The 22,695-nt window shown below is 42.3% G+C and overlaps 1 protein-coding gene across 5 annotated transcripts in view; it reads right to left on the minus strand.

Moving 5' to 3' along the window:
* The window catches only part of LOC126475309 (sphingomyelin phosphodiesterase), a 416,664-nt gene extending 395,967 nt beyond the window's left edge, over nucleotides 1-20,697 (minus strand). For 3 of the 5 annotated variants that reach the window (XM_050103118.1, XM_050103127.1, XM_050103111.1), the window contains exon 1: nucleotides 20,518-20,696. The gene's annotated coding sequence lies outside the window, so the exon portion shown is untranslated. Of the gene's footprint in view, nucleotides 1-20,517 lie in introns of all 5 variants that reach the window. The other 2 variants (XM_050103095.1, XM_050103086.1) reach the window with 1 other exon arrangement.
* Nucleotides 20,698-22,695: the final 1,998 nt, after the last annotated feature.

Consider the following 22,695-nt stretch of genomic DNA (forward strand, 5'->3'; position numbering starts at 1 on the left):
CTTATATCACTAAATAGAGGAATGACTGAACTGACACATGTCAAGACTCTCTTCTAAAGCACTTGGAGAATCACCCTACTCCCTACAATCATAACCGAAAAGACTCCCCCAAAACTTTCTTAAACTATTTTGCTAGTTATCGGGGTATCCCAAATTCAATACGTATCGTTTAGTGCTTCAGTAACATCATCTTCGCATTTTCTTCAGTATATATTTTATAGCTTGCGCAAGAAGATAGAAACTTACTGTGCAGCTATCCTCACATTTTGTCGTGCACGAACAGTAATACCCAAGTGCGACGCTGAAATATGAAAAGCAACTGAAAGATCGCTCTTCTGATCAGTCCAGCATATCTTCTGTTCAATAACGGGTACATTGCAGAATACCTGCGCTACTGTCACAATCCGCGTCGTTTTAGAAATACTTCTGGACAGCCAAAGCTGTTTTCCGCACTTTCAGACTTTTCGCTACCGTGACAAGACAAGCAACAGCAACGATGCGTAGATTCGCTCCTTCAGTTCTTGAATAATTTTTTTAAGAGCTCACTAGTGACAGTGACACGAACTCTTACCATACTGACTGCTTTCAGGTCGCAAATAGACTGCAGTCACATCAGCAGACGTCAGTTGCACATCAATGTTCGATCTTATCGATGGTGAGAACATATTCAAAGGTTTTGAATAGTTTTCCTTCAGATCGAATTAAGCTGCATCGTCCATGTTTGCAACGCGGAACGGCGGGCAAAATGATACTTCCCTCTCCTAAATTAATTGTATGCTTTGGGAGATACCATCGGAGATTACAAAAACTGTCTTTCCAATGAGCTATGCGTCAAATTGGCACCCGATTTAACAGGTAACTCACTTTATAATAATACCAAAGATAAAAGAAAAAGCAACTTGTTTATAAACATTATATTCAATTCTTCAGAGTGTCCCAGTGAAGACGTGGCACTCAGCGCATTGAAGTACTTGGCAGGATACGTTGCGTTCGAAAGCAAGAACATTGAAAGTTCACTGAGAGATCAAAAAAGAATCTGTCCGCATGCTATAAAAAAAATCGCGGATCATAACTCTATTCTGTGATTTGCAAAGCAGATCTCACGTCTCCATCACATGCAAGCGAGAGAGGTAGAGCACATTTTAGCACATTTCGTTTAAAGTAACATCACCATTGTTTACTTCAGTAAAATATTTGATGCGAAATAGAACTACGTTTTTTTTCTTTCATCTTTCATCCTCTCACTGGGTTAAAATGGCATTCACGATGATCTACATAGAAGCGCCAAAGAAACTGGTGTAGGCATACGTATTCAAATACAGAAATATGTAAAAAGACAGAATACGGCGCTGCGGTCGGCGACGCCTCTATAAGACAACAAATGTCTGGCGCAGATGTTAGATCGGTTACTGCTGCTAAAATCGCACGTTATCTAGATTTAAGTGAGTTTGAAAGTGGTGTTATAGTCGGCGCCCGAGCGATGGGATACAGAATCTCCGATGTAGCGATGAAGTGGGGATTTTCCCGTGCGACCATTTCACGAGGGTACCGTGAACATCAGGAATCCGGTAACACATCAAATCTCTGACATCGCTGGGGCCGGAAAAATATCATGCAATAATGGCACGAACGACGACAGAAGAGAAACTTTCAGAAGTGCAACCGTTCCGCAAATTGCTGCAGATTTCAATGCTGGGCTATCAGCAAGTGCCAGCGTGCGAACCATTCAAAGATACGTCGATGACATCATACTTTTATATAACGGGATCGACGCCCAGCTGCAACTTTTTCAACACGACTTTAACAAAATGACCCCAAGATTCAGTGTACCATAGAATACCACTCTGGCTTTACACTCCCATTTTTAGATCTGGAAATTTCGTTACAGAACAGTAATGTTCACTTCAGCAAATTTAGAAAACCAACTACGACCAGTTCTATCATTCATTGCTCTTCAGTTCACCCAAAGCAGCAAAAAATGGCAGCTCTTCGTGCTATGATTTACCACACGGCCAGAGGCCCTCTCTCAAAAGAAAATTGCCAGCGCGAGTTGGATACCATTAAATTCATAGCACATGCTAATGGCTACAAGCCAAATGTTGTTGATGTTATTCGTCAGCAAATGCAATCGAAAGGCACTTCCAACGATCTGTACGGGATTACCTTGTCATCTACTAATAACGATAACTCTGAAAATATTTTTTCAGGATCCCATAAGTAGGTGTTATATCTGACAGGACTGGCAAAAGGTTTAAGAAAGAGGGGGTTATACCCGCCTTCTACACCCCGCATAAGGTGTGGCACCTACTGAAGCACCAAGAAACCAGAGAAGACAATCGCTACGCACAATCGGGCGTCTATTGCATCCAGTGTAGTGAGTGGCCTTTCTCATACAAAGGCCAAACTGGCCGTTCCTTTAAAATACGGTTCAGGGAGCATCAGTATCTTAGCAAGTCCAAATCCGCTCTCACTAACCACCTGAAGGATCATAACCATTCCATTTCAAATACAAACACAAATTTCAGGATTCTACATATTCAACGTAATGGCTTGGTTTTAAACATTTTAGAAGAAATAGATATCATCCGCAGCATTTGCCGTGATCCGTCTGGCATTTTCAACGAGCAAACTGCGCTTAAGCACGCAGTCCTGCTGAGTAACATTTCTTTTCTGAAGCAGCGTCCAGCCTCATTTCCTTCTCTTTCTGGTCCTCGATTATTGTACGGCATACGGGTGTACCATTTTTTATCGGGTCAATGTTTTTTTGTGGCCTTCAATAGGCTTTACGAATTTACAGCATATGCCTGTTCCCTATAGTGAGGTGCACAAGGTCCACACAGTTCATTTTACATAGCTGTAAAATTGTCCTCTCTTAATAAAAGTTGCATATTTTCATTTTATCCTACGACTAAGGCGCATTATAGTACTATGACATTATCTGCGCCCTCACTAATTAATAATTTACCTGTCTTTCATGATTTAAAGTTCGTCTCAGGTCTTATCTAATGTAAGCTTCGATTAGTTGTCGACGGTTGGTTAGTAGTTTTACATTGACCCCACTTTTAATGTGTTCTTTTAATGCTATTGCTACTAGCTGTTAATTGGCATATTACTTTCTGACAGTATAGACTGTAAGGTTTCGCTACTTTCCTTGTCGATCAGTAATGAGAGCTTGTAAATAGGAATGGCACTTGTTCATGTTCTTTTAACTGATGACGGTGGCGCGTTGTTCCACGTTGCCACTTATATATCCCTACTAAATTTAAAACTTGTTTGTCTCTCATGTAAAAGGAAAGTTTCATTGAGACTTACGGTTTATATAATAATTTTATATCGCACCTTCCACTCAGTTTTACCACAGTTCTGGACCTACCTGTTCAATACGCTCCATAATGCACTTTTAACTCATATCGTGTGTTTTTTGTATGTAATTTTTTGTTTTTTTCTTCATTTTAAATGTAAACCACTAAATTCAAATTGTGAACGGCCGGGCTAGTGGCCCCGTGTTCTTCTCTCTGTCAAAAGACGGCAGCACTTTTGCCACTCTGGCTTACCAGTTTGTCTCCTCGTTCGCATCCGCCACTCCCTGTACTGCGCTCATAGGCAGCAAACCGCGCCTGGTAAACGCGGCGCTCGGGGACCACAGCACAGCGTAAGTGTCGTGATATCATTTGTATATATTCCCTACCGAGGCAGTTGTCCGTAGTACTGTCAGGTGCCACTTGCGCATTGACATAGGTTTCATAGCACCTAGCCCGTCCGGCGGTTTCGAATTATTCTTTAAAAGTTTATAGAAAATTTGTTTTTTGTTCTTTATGCGTGATGCGGCGTGTGAAAATTATCTCCCGCCTTTTGCCACTTCCAGTACGACACCTGAGGATGGGCTTATAACAGTCCGAAACTGGTCGTGTGAAGATAATTTACAACTGAAGCGGTATTTTCAACCTCTGCCATCCAACGAATAACATCGATATGGGCTTTCGGAGCCGAAGGCCCACTCGTGTACCCTTGATGACTGCACAACACAAAGGTTTACGGCTCGCCTGGGCCTCTCAACAGCGATATTGGACTGTTGATGACTGGAAAGATGTTGCCTAGTCGGACGAGTCTAGTTTCAAATTGTATCGAGCGGATGGACATGTATGGGTATAGAGAGCCCGCCCGGTTAGCCGTGCGGTCTAACGCGCAGCTTCCCGAGCGCAAAGGCGTGCCGGTTCCCGGCACAAATCCGCCCGGCGGATTAGTGTCGAGGTCCGGTGTGCCGGCAACCTTGTGGATGATTTTTCAGGCGGTTTTCCATCTACGAGTACCTCAGCGAATGCGGGCTGGTTCCCCTTATTCCACCTAAGCTACACTGTGTCGGCGATTGCTGCACAAACACCGTTTCCACGTTCGCGTACATCATAATTATTCTACCACGCAAAGATTTGGGGTTGCACTCGTCTGGTATGAGACGTTCCCGGGGGAGGGGGGGGGGGTCTCCGAACCGCACAATAACCCTAGGTTCGGTGTGGGGCGGCAGTAGGGTCAGTGGATTACTGTGGACTGTTGTGGGTTGTGAACCACCGATAATACACACATACATCGATATGGAGACAAGCTCATGAATCCACGGACCTGCTTGTCAGCAGGGGTCTGTTCAATGTGGTGAAGGCTCTGTAATGGTGTGTGGCGTGTGCTGTTGAGTGACATGGCACCCGCCATACGTCTAGATACGACTCTGACAGATAACACATAAGTAAGGATCCCATCTGACCACCTGCATCCATTCATGTCCATTGTGGATTCCGACGGACTTGGGCAATTCCAGCAGGACAATGCGACACTCCACACGACCTGAATTGCTACAGAATGGCTCCAGGAACACTTTTCTGAGTTTAAACACTTCCGCTGCCCACGAAATTCCCCAGACGTGAACATTATTGAGCATATCTGTGATGCCTTGCAATGTGCTCCTCAGTAGAGATATCCAAACCCCCTCCCCCCTCCCGCACCCTACCTGACGGATTTACGGACAGCCCTGCAGATTCATGGTGTCAGTTCCCTCGAGCACTACTTCACACATAAGTCGATTCAAATGGTTCAAATGGCTCTGAGCACTATGGGACTTAACATCTGAGGTCATCAGTCCCCTAGAACTTAGAACTACTTAAACCTAACTAACCTAAGGACAGCACACACATCCATGCCCGAGACAGGATTCGAACCTGCGACCGTAGCGGTCTCGCGGTTCCAGACTGAAGCGCCTTGAACCGCCCGGCCACACCGGCCGGCGACATACGTCGAGTCCATGCCACGTCGTGTTACGATACTTCTGCGTGCTAGCGGGGGCCCTACACGATATTACGCAGGTGTAACAGTTTATTTACCTCTTCAAGGTATATAAACGATAAACATTCGCAACTGCGAAAGACCGCGATATCCGTTGAGCACCGTTCTGCTACTTTCAGCTGCGGCATGCTATTTTTAACAAGAAAAGTACACCGAAGATCATCATCACGGCCACCGTTTAACGCAACTGAGAACCAAAGTCCGCGCCGCTACTGCTTCCCGGTGACGTCAGTGGACTATGGCCTATGGCACTGTAATGGCCGGGAGTGGCCTACCCTTCAAATTTCTTCCTAAATTGTTTGCTTGCTTGTCTGCCCCAGCGGTGCACGCTATAGCGTATCTGAATCATTCTCTCCGCTAAAGGAACTAGAAAAAATGGAAATCTTGAAATTGGTGCAAACTGACCACCAATGAGCGACGGAAAACATGGGTTATTAATGGCTATAAGGTCCAGAGGGATGGTGGTTTCGCTGGTACGTGTCACGAGCATAAATCCAAATGTAACTTTACAGTTCAACTCAAGTTAGTTCCGTTGTGAATTACTCTGGACACACTTGCTACTGGTCAATGTCCTTTCCATTTTCTGTTTTTTCTTCTTTTTTTAAAAAAAACAATTGATACTGAATTGGTATATACGTATCTCCGCTAGAAGGGCAGGATACGGGTTCCGTTGGCAAAGGGGAGGGTTAGTTACTTTCCCTTGCCTTCTTCGGGGTACGCCATTGCTAACATTCATTCAGTTATGCAGTCAGTACGGCATTGCATCCATGTAGAAACGTATAAACTCCTTTCAATTCTGCAAATAACGCTACTCTTTCTTCTCTTGCAAGACGACATATAACTTTCCTGCCACATCGTTGTCTGTCAAATGGAGAACACTTGGGTATGCCGTACGTACGTTCTACGACATAGAGAAACGTCCACATGCGTATGACGGCATGACAACTGAGTTTAAAATACACGTATCGGAAGCAGCATTTTGATGTTTTTTTGTGTCTTATAAAGTTAGTCACAGATCGCAGTCCATTATGAATGAAGGTTATTAATGCCTCGTTAAGATTGTTCAAGATTTTCAGTGCTGAAATTATTGTTTATACCAAGCAATGGAAGATTACAGTAATATACTGTATTTAAATGAAAAAATGTTTTCGGTAAAATTTTGGTACCATATTGCATGAATTGCTTTTAAAAGAAGTATACAGTAGAGCCCCGACTGTCCGAGAACAAACTATTCGAGCTTCGAATATTCGAAGTTGGATTGTGTGGTTTTTACCTCCCGTTAATTACTGGCTATGAATGGGACGCGATCAGTGAATTTGGAAATCAAATATTGGTCTAACAACAGCATGTGTTCATTACGTATCTCCTATGTACAAAACTCTATTCGGTATCTTAAATCTAGAACCGTAGTTAATGACCAACAAGAGATTATGTGACGAAATGACACAGCGGCTTCATTATATTTACCAGCCTGTTTGTCAAACTCAAATAAACGTTTGATTCTTCTGAAATTTTTCAGGATCCAGCACTTTTTGTGAATTTTCCTGTAACATGTACTTTCCGTAACATGTGCCAACCAGTAAGAACAAAAAAGAAATACTTTTAGCTATTCTAGAAGAATGGTCGCAGTTTAATTCGAGCTCTTGCTGGCCAATCAGCATTGTTTGTTTTTTATTTGGCTGTTCTAGCAACCAGCCTCCAACCTTTGCTTGCTTTTGATTCAGATTTTACCCGAGAGAATCCAAGGAATGCAATAATTATTATTCGAAATTTAGTCACTTCTGTTTCAACTCGATATATGTCTCCGATTCGGCAGACAATTACAACTGCATTTTCAAAAGACATCTCACAGTATAATAAGGTTAACGATCTTTACGTCTCTAATTGCTTGGTCATTAGGAATATTACCCGTTTAGGTACTAAACGTAGAAAACACACGCTAATGAGGTAGCGTTCGTCTCTGCTTGAATGCTGGTGGTCTGAGCAATCGCCAGCACTTGACCGGTACGGGGAACACAGGTGAAAGCGTACATTACATCAGATTATACTCGTTCCCAGACTTACGTCCCAAATTTATGCCGTATCTCACATCCCGATAGCGTGAAGCGTTGTCACATGCTTACTGTGACCGAATGGGAACGTTCAGCTCTTCGTCTCCGCTGGTTTTGAGTTTGGGAGTAGGCTACATTCTGACAGCGACTTCCTACCTCTCCCTCTTTTTCGTTTCCATATCATGCACAACAAAACAAGACAAGAATGATACACATAAGAACTCAACAATCCCTTCCATGTGACGATATCGCACATGCAACAGACTAACCTCAAAAAAGTGGTTGGCCTTACTTCAGCAATTTAATACGTTCCCGGGACACCCACAGTGGCAATGATTGAATTACAGACTGTTCATTCCTAAAACACTTACTTTGTCATTATCTCGAATTCATAACGATACTGAGTGAACCAAAATTACCATCAATCCATTTCGTCAAGGGAGACGACATGATGAAAATGTGAATGACATGTATGGACACTTCGTCATCAGATGTCACCCATAGGTGTGAACCACGTACATGTTAATAGCAATTTACTAAGCTCACTAGACCCAGTGAAAATAATTGTACTGGTTTCACGTCTTAATAGAAGCTTTTCTTTTACCTATTGTAGCATCCGAGAATGGCCGCTGCAGGCCGAAACCAGACACGAACGCATCATAAAGAAGTGACTGTGTCAAAAATAAAAGTAATAGTTATCAAATATTTATAGGAGTTCATCCGATTCCAGTTGTGACTCATTCATAATGTAGTTATAGGACACCCTAGACATTCGTATTTTCTTGTAATTTCCTTTTGTTTATCAGCAACTTGAGAAGTGGAGTAGTTCACTTTGTTGGTGTGAACGGCGTGTTGTGACACGCTGTACTCGTATAGTTGCATACACAGAGGTTTTGCTTTATGTAAGTGAGACTGCCGTTACAAGAAACAAACACTGACTAAAATTCAGTACATTCACATTTTCTTTGGTGGGAGTGAAGCAGTTCTTCTAAAACTCTAATCGGCATTGTCTTAAGTGAGAGTCAGTAGGGAAGACTTTCTCACTACTGGAAGATTCATGATTGCAGCATTCTGTGGTAGCCCGATCGCGAGCAGGCATGCAGTTCATGCTGACAAGTTGCGAGAACGCAGACTTGGCAAACGCCGAGGTCAGCAGCGCGCTTTCAAAATTTGTGAAACCAAACCGCGAGATGCTCCATAGTGAATATCGACATACCTGACATTCACGGGGCTCTTGGCACTTTATCACGGCGGTTCAATCAAAACTTCATTTGTGGCAACGGCGAAAGCGGATCTTCGCTGTGGGCAGCCACCAGGATGTAGAAAAGCAAACACATGAGTGTCCTTGATGGAAATGCCATCGGCTTCCAAAGCACACTCTCTCTGTATCTGACAGCGAGACCAAACGTCGGACTGGACTTCGTGTCGATTCCTATACTCTATAAGAGGCGTTTATTTGTCTTCTCCCATCCCAAGTTATCTTTCAAAATTATCAGTGGTTAATCATTTCTTGTACGTACAATTTATAGTCATTGTAACAATATGATGTGGTTGCTAACGGGTTACTGCATTCAAGCCTTCATGTCTCTTTATAATTTTTCCTCCCTTTACGTCTTTCCATACCAAACCGACAACTCTTTGATGCCTCAGGATGTGTCCTTGTAGCCGATTCCTTATCTTGATTATAATGTGCTGTAAATTTCTTTTTTCCTAACTCGATTCAGTACCTCCTCATTTCTTATTCTACCTACCTATCTAATCGTCAGGGTTCTTCTATAGCGTCACATTTTAAAAGCCTCTATTCTCTTCTTGCTGGACTGCATATCGTTCATGTTCCACATCCATACAAGGCTATACTCATGACAAATACCTTCAGAAAAGAATTCCCATCTCTTAAATTTATATTACATGTTAACAACACCTCTTTTTTTAGAAATGCATTTCGTCCTATTGCCATTTTTTTATTTTATATCCTCTTTATTTAGGTCATCATCAGTTATTTCGCTGCATCTATAGCAAAACTTATCTACTACTTTCAATGTCTTTATCTCCCAAAGTAATTGCATCAGCATCGCCTAATTTAATTCGACTAAATACCATTTTTTGACGTTTATTGTATAATCTCTTTTCAGGCGCTATCCATTCCGTTCAACTGCTCTTTCAATTTCTTTGCTGTGTCTGAGTGAATTACAGTGTCGTCGGCAAATCTTACAGTTTTTACTTTTTCTCCTTGAACTTTAATTCCCTTTCTAAACTTCTCCTTGGTTTCCTTCACAGTTTGCTCGGTGAACAGGCTCAATAACATCAATGATAGGCTGCAGCCGGCCTGCGTGGATGAGCGGTTCTAGGAGCTACAGTCTGGAACCGCGCGACCGCTAAGATCGCAGGTTCGAATCCTGCCTCGGGCATGGATGTGAGTGATGTCCTTAGGTTGGTTAGGTTTAAGTAGTTCTAAGTTCTAGGGGACTGATGACCTCAGAAGTTAAGTCCCATAGTGCTCAGAGCCATTTGAACTCTTTTTTTTAATTCTTCTGCATAATAACGTAAATAATGTGGTTATTATGTTGCGATGTTAGCATTTGATTTGATTTTATTTTTTAAGTGTTCGAACAGTGTTCCCTATCTGCTTCGAGTAGCTGTAGACTGGAACATACTAGGGTGGTTTGGAAAGTTCTGGAAGAAGCATCTTACAACGTAACGTAGACCCACTTTTGGTTAATGGACTTTGTCGAGCTTTTATCTAGTACAAATATTCCACACATTAAGTACGATTTTGTAAGATCTAGAAAGTACCCATCCCCGTCTGGCGCAGTCTCTTTATCACATCCATTACGTTAATCAACCATAAATTTATTTAGCTAAGGGGATAGCTGGAAGCCACAGGACGAAAATATTGGTTGATACAGTGGTTGTTCCAACAATTCGTACTTCAAATTTCTCAATTTCCCTTCCCATTGCCATTGTCCTTTCTTTTCTTTTGCAACCCAGACGTTTCCTCTCTCATTATTATTACTGTTACTATTATTGTTTTTAACCAGTTGATCTGGAAGACTTGCATTGTATGTGACAGTTATTTTTTCGCCTTAGCAAAGATGATCAAGAAGAAGAATCTATTTCCCACTACATTTTCTTTCTAGAAACCAAATAAGAATTCGCTTTTCTGTATGCATTGTTATCCGCTTCCACCCTTTGCTTCGCTTTTGACATGAATTCGAGCGTCTATGTTGTCACATTACGCCGCATAGGGATAAGACGTGAGTCGATTTTAGTGTCAGCTGTGGTAATGCAGATGCTCATATCTCAACACATACGTGAACGTAACTTCAGTCGATACATTATGATATAAATATCGCATTCAGTGAAGTAAAACACCCGTCTCAGAAGCAGGAGGACCGGTTATTTTGTCTCCCGGCAGAGACCTACTGATCTCGCAGTCAAAAGAAAGCCAAAGAAAGCGCAGTAACTGTGTACAGATACCACACACTGAGAAAAAAGGGAAATAGAAAGAGAGAAGTGAGATCCATGAAACACGTTGAAGGCACAACACAACACCGGAAGGAAGAACTAAATGAAAATCATGTATCAAATAGGAAACTATGCATCGTACTTTAATGTTGGTAGAGTTTTATATGTGTGTGTGTCTAACGCTAATAATCAATATTTGCAGAAAACGAAAACTGTCTCATCGAGATTATGGTCGTTAGAAGACAGAGCATCTGAACACGTCGACAACAGTAGACTATGTGAAACAATTATCCCAGCATCGTCTTAAATTATTTACGCAAGCTAAGGCAAGTTTAAATCGTGATGACAGGTTGGAGTCTCGAACAAAGTGCCTGTCAAATACGAGTCCTGATCCTGAGACTCTGTGCCACACACGTCAGTGAAACTTCGTCCTGTTACGATCAATCAATGTGCAATGGTTTTCTTGCGGCGCGGAATGGTGACTGTGTATGGAAATTGGTGCAGAACCTATATCAGTGGCGAACGGCGCACGTTCTGATCTTCCTTCTGCCTTGCGTAAGATGTGACTGACCAACAAACCCGCTGACTGCGTAAAAGTTACAGCAAGAACTTCAATCTCGAATAACAATACATTGTGTGTAGTGTATTGAACCGGGGACCTAGAAACAACGGAGAAGCTTCGTCCGAGCGTAGCGCTGAGTGGTTCACAATCCAATAGGCCACAGCGGTCCATCCACCCCACCGCCGCCCCACACCGAACCCAGGTATTGTGCTGTTTGGCCCCCAGTAGACCAGACGAGTGTAACTCCAAACGTTTGCGTGGTAGAGTAATTATGGTGTACGCGTACGGGAAGACAGCAATCGCCGACATAGTGTAACTGAGGCGGAATAAGGCTGATTCGTGCCGGGTTCCGGCACCCCTTCCCGCACGGGGAGCAGCACGTTAGACCGCGCGGCTAGCCGGGTGGGCATAACAATACACAGTTTCACACAATTGCAGACCAATACCGCTATTGAATTTTCAGTTCCGTAAAAATCTACCGGTAAAAGAGAGTTGTTGAAGTCGTTTGTTGTTGTTGAGGTTTTCATTCTGAAGATTGGTTTGATGCAGATCTCCATGCCACTCATCCTCAGCAAGCCTCTTCACCACCGAATCACTGCTGCAGCCCACAACTGCTTGCTATATTCATCTCTTGGTCTCTGTCTGCAGTTTCTATCCCTTACACTTACCCCCAGTAGTCAAACGACGATTCCTTGATTTCTCAGAATGTGTTCTATCGACCGATCCCTCTTTTAGTCAAATTGTGCCACGAATTCCTTTTCTCTCCAATTTTATTCCTTATATCCTCTTTAGTTCCGCGATCTACCCATCTAATCTTCAGCATTCGTCTGTAGCACCTTACATTAAAAGCTTCTATTCTCTTGTTTTCTAAACGGCCTATCGACCACATTTCCCTTCCGTGCAAGGACAGATGCTTTCAGAAAATACTTCCTAACACACAAATTTATATTTGATGTCGACAAATTTCTCATCTTTAGACACGCTTTTCTTATGGGTTTACGTTTTAGATGCCCTCTACTTCAGCCATCGTACGTTATTTCACTGCCCAAATAGCAAAACTCATGTAGGCCCCTACAGCTTTTAGTGCATCATTTACTAATCTAATTCCCTCGGCACAGCTTGATTTAGTTTGACTACATTCCATTACCTATGTTTCGCTTTTTCTAATGTTCATCTTACCTCCTCCTTTCAAGACAATGTCTATTCTGTTTAAATGCCACTTCCAAGTCCTTCACTGTCTCCGCCAGAATTATAATGTCATCAGCAAACCTCATTTCTCTTATTTCTTCTCTCTGAACTTTGTTTCCGTCTCCAAATTTATCTTTGCTTTGCTTTACAGCTTGCGCAATATACGAACTGAATAACATTGGGTAGTTGAAGTAAACAAGAATATTTCCAGTTCCACAGCGAAGTTTTCCATTCAACGTACCTTCTTTAGAGTCTTCAGTTTTTAACTTTACTGAAAACCTGTAAAGTCACGATGAGGTTGACAACCACACAGAATACTTCAACCGACAACGTCGGCATCAGCTATTCCTCTGCCGTATCTGTAGCAAGAATACGGAGCCGAAAGACAAGGGTACACAGGCTAACTCAAGGGTACACGGGCTGTCTCCTAATGATATTTGGCAAACATACTAGCTACTTGCAGCCCGTGCAAGTTGGTACTTTACCGCTAAGAACTGTATTGCTACACAGCAAGGTGCTCTAGCAGAATCGATAATGGATATCTCACAAAGTGAGTATAGTTTGTACTTAAAATTACACTGGCGTAAACAAATATTAAATGAAATGACATATTTTAGCCAGACGATTTTGGAAATATAATGTACAATTTTAATCCACAGTCGACTTCGCTTTCAAGCCATCCTGAAGGCCGGCCGAAGTGGCCGTGCGGTTAAAGGCGCTGCAGTCTGGAACCGCAAGACCGCTACGGTCGCAGGTTCGAATCCTGCCTCGGGCATGGATGTTTGTGATGTCCTTAGGTTAGTTAGGTTTAACTAGTTCTAAGTTCTAGGGGACTAATGACCTCAGCAGTTGAGTCCCATAGTGTTCAGAGCCATTTGAACCATCCTGAAGCAGTTTAGGATGAAAGGGAACTTTTTGACGTGTGCTAGGGCCCTTCAAAACAACTTCAAAATTGCTTGTATGTCGAAATATATTACGGCATAACACTAAAAATTACTTACATCGCTGGAGTCGCCTCCCGAAAATGTTATCATTCGCTAAGTACAGTGCGACAGTGACGCAACCAAAGTGAAGATATTTAAGTGTTAAACAATGGTTTGGGATCCTTACGCCACGAGAAACATGATAAATACCAAGAACGAAGTTCGGTGTAGACCAAGTGAGATACAAACTTTTTTTCATAGTTAAAAAGGTTACGCAAGTGTAACATTCAGACATTCAGTAACAAGCGACAGGAAAAAGGGAGGGGGGGGGGGGGGTGCTGGGCGGGTTAGAGAGAGGACAGCGGCGTGCTCAATGCAGGAGGGAAGAGCCGAAATGCCAGCTGGATTAAGTTTACGCTCGACGAAGAAGACACAAAGATATAAACCAGATACGTTCACGTAGCGTTAGATTCTAATGTTGTCACGCACTACACGAATAATGGATCACTGTTGTGAGTATCAAGCTGTTCCAGGAATGCGAACAAAGCTTACAATTTTTTATTTTTATTTTCTGTGGCTCAAGACCTTTCTCTGGCAGCATGGATGCAATTATTTTCTACCGTGCTATTCGTCATTTTTGCTCCTGAAAATGTCTTCTAACGTTTTTTAGTCGCGAGTGATAATAACGACGTACAAGCAAGAAATTTGATCTTACTACACTTTCAGTTAGATCGCCCATCTTGTGTTGTCCACTTTTCTAGTAATCTACCGAACAACAGCAAAAGCATATTGGTTCTTTATTTTAGGTGTTCCGTCACCTTTTTAATCGGCATTCTATCATATTTTGTATTGCTAGTCAGTAAACTTCACAGAAAGGTGTACTAACAGTCGGAATTTTCCGTGACAATTTTCTAACACTATCAAAAGTCTGCAAAACTAGTTTAGTGCAGGAATCAACGACTACCTTAATTTTGATTGCGATCAAAGTTTTCAAATGTACTATCTTTGGTTATGATGACTGGTTTGTGGGAAACGAAAAGGGCCTAAGAGGAGTTAGGAGTTTAATGTCAGTGCTCTACAGCGTTTAAAAATTACGACGAAAAAGATAACTATTTTTTCTACCTTCGATAAAGATACTACGTTTAGTCTTTCTACATTTATACTCTGCTGCCGGCCGCGGTGGCCGAGCGGTTCTAGACGCTTCAGTCCGGAGCCGCGCGACTGCTATGTTCGTAGGTTCGAATCCTGCCTCGGGCATGGTTGTGTGTGATGTCCTTAGGTTAGTTAGGTTTAAGTAGTTCTAAGTTCTAGGGGACTGATGACCTCAGATGTTAAGTCCCATAGTGCTCAGAGCCATTTGAACCATATACTTTGCAAGTCACCATACGGTATGTGGCGGAGAATGTTTCATGAGCCACTATCACTAACCCGCTTTACTGTTCAACTTACTGGTACGGAGGGAAACAGCGATTCTTGGTAGGTATCTGTGTGAGCTAAATCTCTCTAATTTTACCTTCATAGTCTTTATATAAACGTAAGTGGAACTAAAATATTCTTCTAGTAACGTCCGATCTCGAAATTCTAACAGTAAATCGTAATGTGACGCACATCGCCTCTCTTGTAGCCTCTGCAACTGGAGTTGCACATCTCCTTAACACTTTCGAGCTTTCTAGGGTCCTTTGACGGAACGCGTAGCTCTTATTTGGGTCTTCTTTGTTTCCTCTATCAAACCTCTCTAGTAAGGATCCAAAATTGACGAGCAGTACTCAAGTATAGGTCGAAGAAGCCTTTTGTATTTCTTCTTAGGTGGACTACACTTCCTGAAAGTCTTTCCAATGAATCTCAACATGCCTTTCATACGATTGGTGCCGGCCGGTGTGGGCGAGCGGTTCTACGCGCTTCAGTCGGGAACCGCGCGACCGCTACGGTCGCAGGTTCGAATCCTGCCTCGGGCATGGATGTGTGTGATGTCCTTAGGTTAGTTAGGTTTAAGTAGTTCTAAGTTCTAGGGGACTGATGACCTCAGATGTTAAGTTCCATAGTGCTCAGAGCCACTTGAACCATACGATTGGTGTTGGTTTTAACTATGGTTACGTAAGATATCAGGCCACTGCCGGATCACTGTGTCCTACGGGCTCAATATTTCGGCGATCAGACATGTCACCATTATCAGGTGCACTGACGACAGTACGTCAACGCACCTGACGACGGCGACATGTCTGATGGCCAAAATATTGTGCCCGTTGGACACTATGGACCATCAGTGCACCCGTGGACTGTCCGATTAATTGGCTTACTCATTGTTGAGTGTCGTGATCTCATTTCTCCATTCATTTCGTAAATAACTAAATTTTCGACTGGATGTTTTTACATATGTCTTCAACTGTTCTTAATACGATATGGAGAAGTACGCCTGTAGTCTTCCAACCACCGGACCATCTATTTTCTACTCTTCCTCGCCGTCTTCTGCTTGAGAATTTGCCTTGCAAGGTTATATTTTCTAAATTAACCTCGTCTCTTCTCGAAGTGTACCCAAGGAATTGGAAGTATGTTTGGCTGAGACGGCAAGGTAATCTATCTTCTTGTGATGCTAAGTGCTTCTGTAATGGAACAAATGGTTCTTCTTTCTGTCCGTGGCACTCGTGACATCTTCCGCAAACAATTCTCGAAGGCATTACTTCGGCTTTTGTCACCAGCTTTCTACGGTTGAGATCTCGTAGCCGCACAAGAACACGGCGAACGCCAATGATTCAACCAAGCACATTTTCGTTGTTATGGATATCGTCCCGTCATGTCAAATCGTGCGACTCTGCCAAAGGAGATTCGTCGTTTTATTTCTTTATCACATTTTCCTGTATCATCGATCGGAGATCCTAGATATACATAACCATTCATTTTCTCCAGATTCTTTAAGCGATTTGTAAGCTGCACCTGATCAGTTCACTATTGACAGTGAAACTTGCTCTCATTCCATGAAACACTACGCAGAGCTTTGGGTTTTTAATCAAGGACTAGTAGTCAACTATTCAGTGACCGTAAATGTCACCATTTCTCGGCTTGCGTCCAAACGCTGGAGCTGAAAATTTTTACCACTACTAAAATTCGAACTGCCTACAACCAGAGAACAACTGAACGGCACTAGAGTGCATTAGCAAACTAGGTAGCAGAAGTGGGTAAGGAAAGAAATTATTTATTTAGACGCCGTGAAATATGTTCAGTGTTTCTCACCTTTACGTAACTTATTTACAGGAGATGAGACGGCAGTGCGTGCACGGTGAGCGTGGAAGTCTTTTGTTAACACAATAACCACGTGTTTGGGACGTAACCATTCTTGGCACCCACAGTGATTTGAATTTATACAGGAAGGCAAAAAAAAATATATCTGAATTATAGCTTTTCCTGCCACTATTTCTGCATTTTCATTTACATTCTGCCTCGATAAATAGAATTGCACCGTTTCGTTATGTACGGAGAAGACTGGGCTATTACGTTCATATTTTATTATCAACTATAGCGTATTTAAATTTATAATCTGTTCCTAAGAATATTGTCGAATTGTCAAGGAACGTATCATGTCGTGTAATATGATGTAGACCGCTTTGCGACTTAAGTAACATACGAAGTTCCTACTCAGCAGTATTGTAGTGAACAAATTTCCTGTTTTACCGCCTGTTTCTGTCTGAATGACAGCTTGTGCATACCGGTGAAACGCGTGCCAAGTGAAGCCGTTTTGTTTAAGTCACAAAGTGCCTACAGATATTAACTGTTTAACATATCCGCTGACATGTTAGGATTAATCCAAAACTGTACCAAAGTTCCTTCAGTGGACACGACACCGCAAGGCTGTCACCTTATATCTATGAAATAGAAGAAAGTCTACATAATTTGGAAAATATAAAAAAAACAATAATATCTTATGAGAAATAGGGAGACGACATACCGTCACGAGAGACACCTGGTAAATTATTGGCAACTGGTACTAGAGAAAACTCCTCCGTGTTACTCGAGCAATACCACAACGTGGCAAACTGCAAGATGTCAGATCAGTTACTCAAGATATGATTCCCTTGAAACTGCGGTAGCAATGGCTGTGAATGGCAATGGTACTACTCCTTGTATTGAAGAGTCATGAGTTGCTTGCAGGGCACTTATTTAGATGAAGACTGCTGTTGCTCAAACTCGAATGGAAAGCTTTACAGTATACAATCGCCGTTTGATTCCGTAAATTGGATGCTTCCGCACCCAAGAGCAGCTTCCTCAGACCGTCAGCAGCTACGATTCCGACCTCGTTTTTCCTTCGAGGAACGGGCCGTCCACATTTTTCTGTGAAGGCGTTCTTTAAGAAGTAAGTCACGCGAGGCCTCCACAACGGCGTCCGACCGCAACGGTTTCGCTCGTAAAACGGTCTTGGCAGACACCACAAGCACACTTCTTTCAAAGCTTGTCGCGATTAATCGCACTTCAAAGACAACTAACGCAGTTTTTCTCGGGGTTTTCTATCAAATACATCTTACTCTTTATTCAGATGGGCAACCGAACTATTGAGAAATCTTAATACCGTATAGTTGCAACCTGAATCAGACGGACGGCGTAATTTTTGGGTGGTCATAGCCAACAAAGACAAAAAAATAAATTCAACTTTCATTGCCGAACTCAGTAATTGACGACCACATGCAAAAACTGAACTGTCTTACATCGCTGATTTAATACCGTGTCGACTGCTCCGGGACATCTTTCCTTCTTCTTAAAACGTTTATGCTTATCGTTCGCAGACCTTTCTCCAAGCTTCCCTTTTCTCCCACGGTTTACCATTCAGCATTTACTCCCACTGCAATTCTCTTTCATTCACATCATCCTTCGTTTGGTCTTTCCATCCGGTTTGTGGTCTTCCAATTGGTCTTCGTGCAAAGTGTGTCCATTATGAGGCTCTTCTTGGAGTCTTCCTTGTCCCATTCTTTTAACATGCCCACACCATTTAAGCCTGTTTCTATCCATAGTTTCTTTTAAGCGACTGATCTGAAGGGTGTTTCGTATTGTTTCATTCCCTATCCTGTCCCTCCTCGTCTTACTCAAAATCCCTTCTGGAATGCGCATCTGCTTGTATTCTGCTTAGCTTTTTGCTTTATCCAACACCAGCATTGCGACCCATAAATCAAAACTGGCAGGTGACTCGTATGTCGTGATCTTTGCCTTGGTAGGTATTTTCCAGTTTCTAATTATGTCCGATACACAACAAAAAATTTTGAACAATTTTGTATTCTCTCCAAAATTTTGTCATTGATGTTTCCTTTCTTTGTTAATTTACTTGCTAGATACTTCAAAGTATTTACTTCTTTAATAATCTTTCCATTACAACTTCAATCCTTCATTTTTTTCATTTTTCTTGTTGATTTTCATTACCAGCATATTTTTGCTTGCTTCCTCTGTTTTTCTCCGCCAAGTATACGCAACAGCAATATGGAATACCATCAGCTGTATAATAGTGACGACTATGAAAATTTATGCTGGATCGGGATTCAAACCCAGATATCGCGCTTATCGCGAACAGTCGTCATACCATGAGGCTATCCGAACACAGCTCACGGCCAGACCCAAGCTTCCATATGTCGTGAAACATGTTTCCACAACCTATACTCTTACATACAGTGTGTACATTCCCCTACAGGGGTAGACTTTTTACTTGAAAGTCGGGTACCCGGTGTCGGCAGATAAATACGATATTGCAGTGCCTATGTTACTCAGAATTATGATGCAAAGTTCATTTGGACCTGCATGCATGTCCGAAGGAACGGGCACTGCGGCGACTACAGCTGCCATGAAATACAAGAAATGATTCGCAGTAGCGAATAGCATGTATGTCCGAAGGAACTTTGCATTGTAAATATGAATAACAAAATGGTTCAAATGGCTCTGAGCACTATGGGACTCAACTGCTGAGGTCATTAGTCCCTTAGAACTTAGAACTACTTAAACCTAACTAACCTAAGGACATCACAAACATCCATGCCCGAGGCAGGATTCGAACCTGCGACGTAGCGGTCTTGCGGTTCCAGACTGCAGCGCCTTTAACCGCACGGCCACTTCGGCCGGCCTATGAATAACACAGGCACTGCATTATCGTATCGTACGTATTTAGTTGTTCTCCCAATTTCTGCTTATTTTCTTCCCAAATCGACACATCGTCTGCATATGCTATGATTTTGTTATCGTCTCCTGTTGACCTTTGGCGAACCTTCTTCATGATGTTGTCCATGACTATATTAAAGAACAACGGTGAGAGTACCCACTCGTGCCAAACCTCTCCGTCCCTTCTACACCATTCTCATTTTTTTCTATGTATTAAAACACAATTCAGGCGTTTATTGTACATGTGTTGTGATTCTGAGTTGCATTCCTTTTAACAATTCCTTTCTAGTAGTGTCATAAGCTTTTTTATGTCTATGAATGTCACTATGATTTATTTCCCAAGCACATTCAAAAATTTGGAAGAACTGGTGTTACAGTAAGCAACACGCGGCAGACGGAGAGTTTTTTTTTAAAGTAATTTCATAATTCGTTTTCAACTCTGCGAGAAAATTTGTCCGTTTTCTGCACATGTGTCCACTTGTCCAAAACGACACCTCTCATACATTGTTTAAATTGTTCGTCGTGGCATCTGCTTCTGCCCACTTGTGGAATATTGAACTGTATGACGGTTTGCATCCTGTTTCTTTCACTTGTTGAGTAAAACATGCGATTAAACAATGCTGCGGATGAAACCGCTGTCATGTAATGCAAAAATACGAACTTGTGACGACCTTTACACTATGAAAATAAGACCACCAACAAACAAATATTAGCACTGCAGTATATCCGAAACTTCTGATATATAACATAAGACGCACTTTAGAACATAAACGACTGTCAGTGAGTTTAGTTGCCATGACAACGCTAAGCCACGCCTTAACACACATATTTTGCTACCGCGATCAGCTGACTATACAAACAATGCTCCTACCTTCTTGCGGCAGATGACATGTGCCGCGCGCACAGCTGTTGCGCAGGCACGCCGCCTTCCTTATCGCTGCGGCACTGCACTCGACACTCAACTCGCGCACTGTCGGTTACTGTGCTGCTCCCGGACCCACTCACAGTTCGAGAGCAGACATGCCACTGGCCTCCATGTTGTCGCGACTGCTCACCTAACGTAGTTCCTACCCACACCTCTCTTCTGCGCAAGCGCGTCTGCTCGCCATGGCGCGAGTGGCATTGCCAACATATGCGCGCGAAAATCACTAGGTCTACTATCACGCGCAGTACGGCGAGCGTCGTAGTTAATCGTGCGAGAGAAGAAATTTCAAATAGAAGCTTTATAATTATCACGAAACGTTATAATGATCTGCCCTGCATGTTGTCGCGACTGTTCGCATAACGCAGCCCCAATCCACACCTCCCTCCTGCGCAAGCGCGTCTGCTCGCCGTCGCTCGAGTGGCATTGCCAACATATGCACGATAAACTCACTACGTCTATCATCACGCGCCATACGATGAGCGTCGCAATAGTGCGACAGAACCAATGTCAAGTGGAACCGTGACAGTGGCGTGTCTGCTCTCGTTGTTCAGTCTAACCTCAAAAGAAGCAGAAAACGTCTGTGATAAAACTTGGTTCGATACTGACTCCTCGCACATTTAGTCCGATCTTCATTTCATGCATGTAATAAAACGGTGTAGGCTTTTTATTACTGAATTACACACAATAAAAATTAAAAATTACAGAATAGCGTGTTGTTAAAATGATACAGATACTTGTTCTCATTACAATAGGTTGTATGTTTTTCGTTAAACAGACGTTGCATGAGCTATATGACTTATAAAAACATATAAGTAATTTTCTCTTATTTTCCTTATTTTAGAAAAACTATTTTTAGAGCAAATACAGTGGTCTGACTATTGTGTTGTGATGCAGAAGTCTTGTATGAAACATGAAGTCATAATATGTAACGTAGGACTAATCAGTTTTGTAACTATCTTCGTAAAGTAATATCGGCTCTTTTGTGTGAAATACTTTACTTGTCTTTCCTTCTTTAACTTTTCTCCTCCTGGCCTTGTACGGTTAAGATGTATATATTAATGTAAGTGCATATGAACAATAATGAACAATTTACTTATTTGCCACGTTGTGTAATACTTTGTTATTTCATGCCTGTAGCATCGTTTTTATATATTGTTAAAGCAGGTTTTATAACGAAGTGCGGATGAGTCTTAACTGAATGAACGATGATAACGACCTTGAACGAAGTTAGCTTAGCCGGCATCAAGGCTATCTCACTGAGATCGCTACAAACTGTAGTAATTATTAAGGGCCCGCATGTTATTTAATTTATGAAGTCCGATTTGCTAGTTGCAAACAATATTGGCGCACTTATTATGTTTGAAGCCGACACGGTCAGGAAAATAAGAAACCAAGCCAGTTATTTCCGAAACGTATAACATTCCGTGTACATTGAAGATTTCCTATTCATTGTAAATTTAACTCTCCCCTAGAGTTAAAGATTTGTTTTACTATGTTTTAAGCCACATAATATATGGCTTAAAACACTGATATTCCCGTACCCCCGCCCCCCACCCCCCCCACCCCCAACTGCCCCCCCTCTCTCTCTTTCTCTCCTGCGTGCGTGCACACTCCTAACCAACTGTAATATTACGTCACAAATTAAACTGTAAATACAGTACCTGTTTCCCACGCACCAGTTCACATCACATCAGCATCTACCACACAGTTACCTAGTAACTAATGCTCTAATGTATACTCTATGCCCGAGAGTTTCATGTGCATCATACGATTAAAACATAGGTGCCGATATCTTAATAATAATCATGACATTCGACCTGAGTGAAAAACAGTTATCCATCAGTAGAAACCGTAACTGACCGACAGTGATTCACATACACTACGTGATCAAATTATCCGGACACCTCCAGAAACATACGTTTTCAAATTAGGTGCATTGTTCTGACACCTACTGCCAGGTACTCCATATCAGCGACCTCATAAATCATTAAACATCGTGAGAGAACAGAGTGGAGCGCTCCGCAGAACTCAACGGACATCGAACATGGTCAGGTGATTAGCTGTCACTTCTGTCACACATCTGTACATGAGGTTTCCACACTCCTAAACATCTCTAGGTCCACT

The sequence above is a fragment of the Schistocerca serialis genome, chromosome 1, assembly GCF_023864345.2.
Source record: "Schistocerca serialis cubense isolate TAMUIC-IGC-003099 chromosome 1, iqSchSeri2.2, whole genome shotgun sequence".
Taxonomy (NCBI): Eukaryota; Metazoa; Arthropoda; class Insecta; order Orthoptera; family Acrididae; genus Schistocerca; species Schistocerca serialis.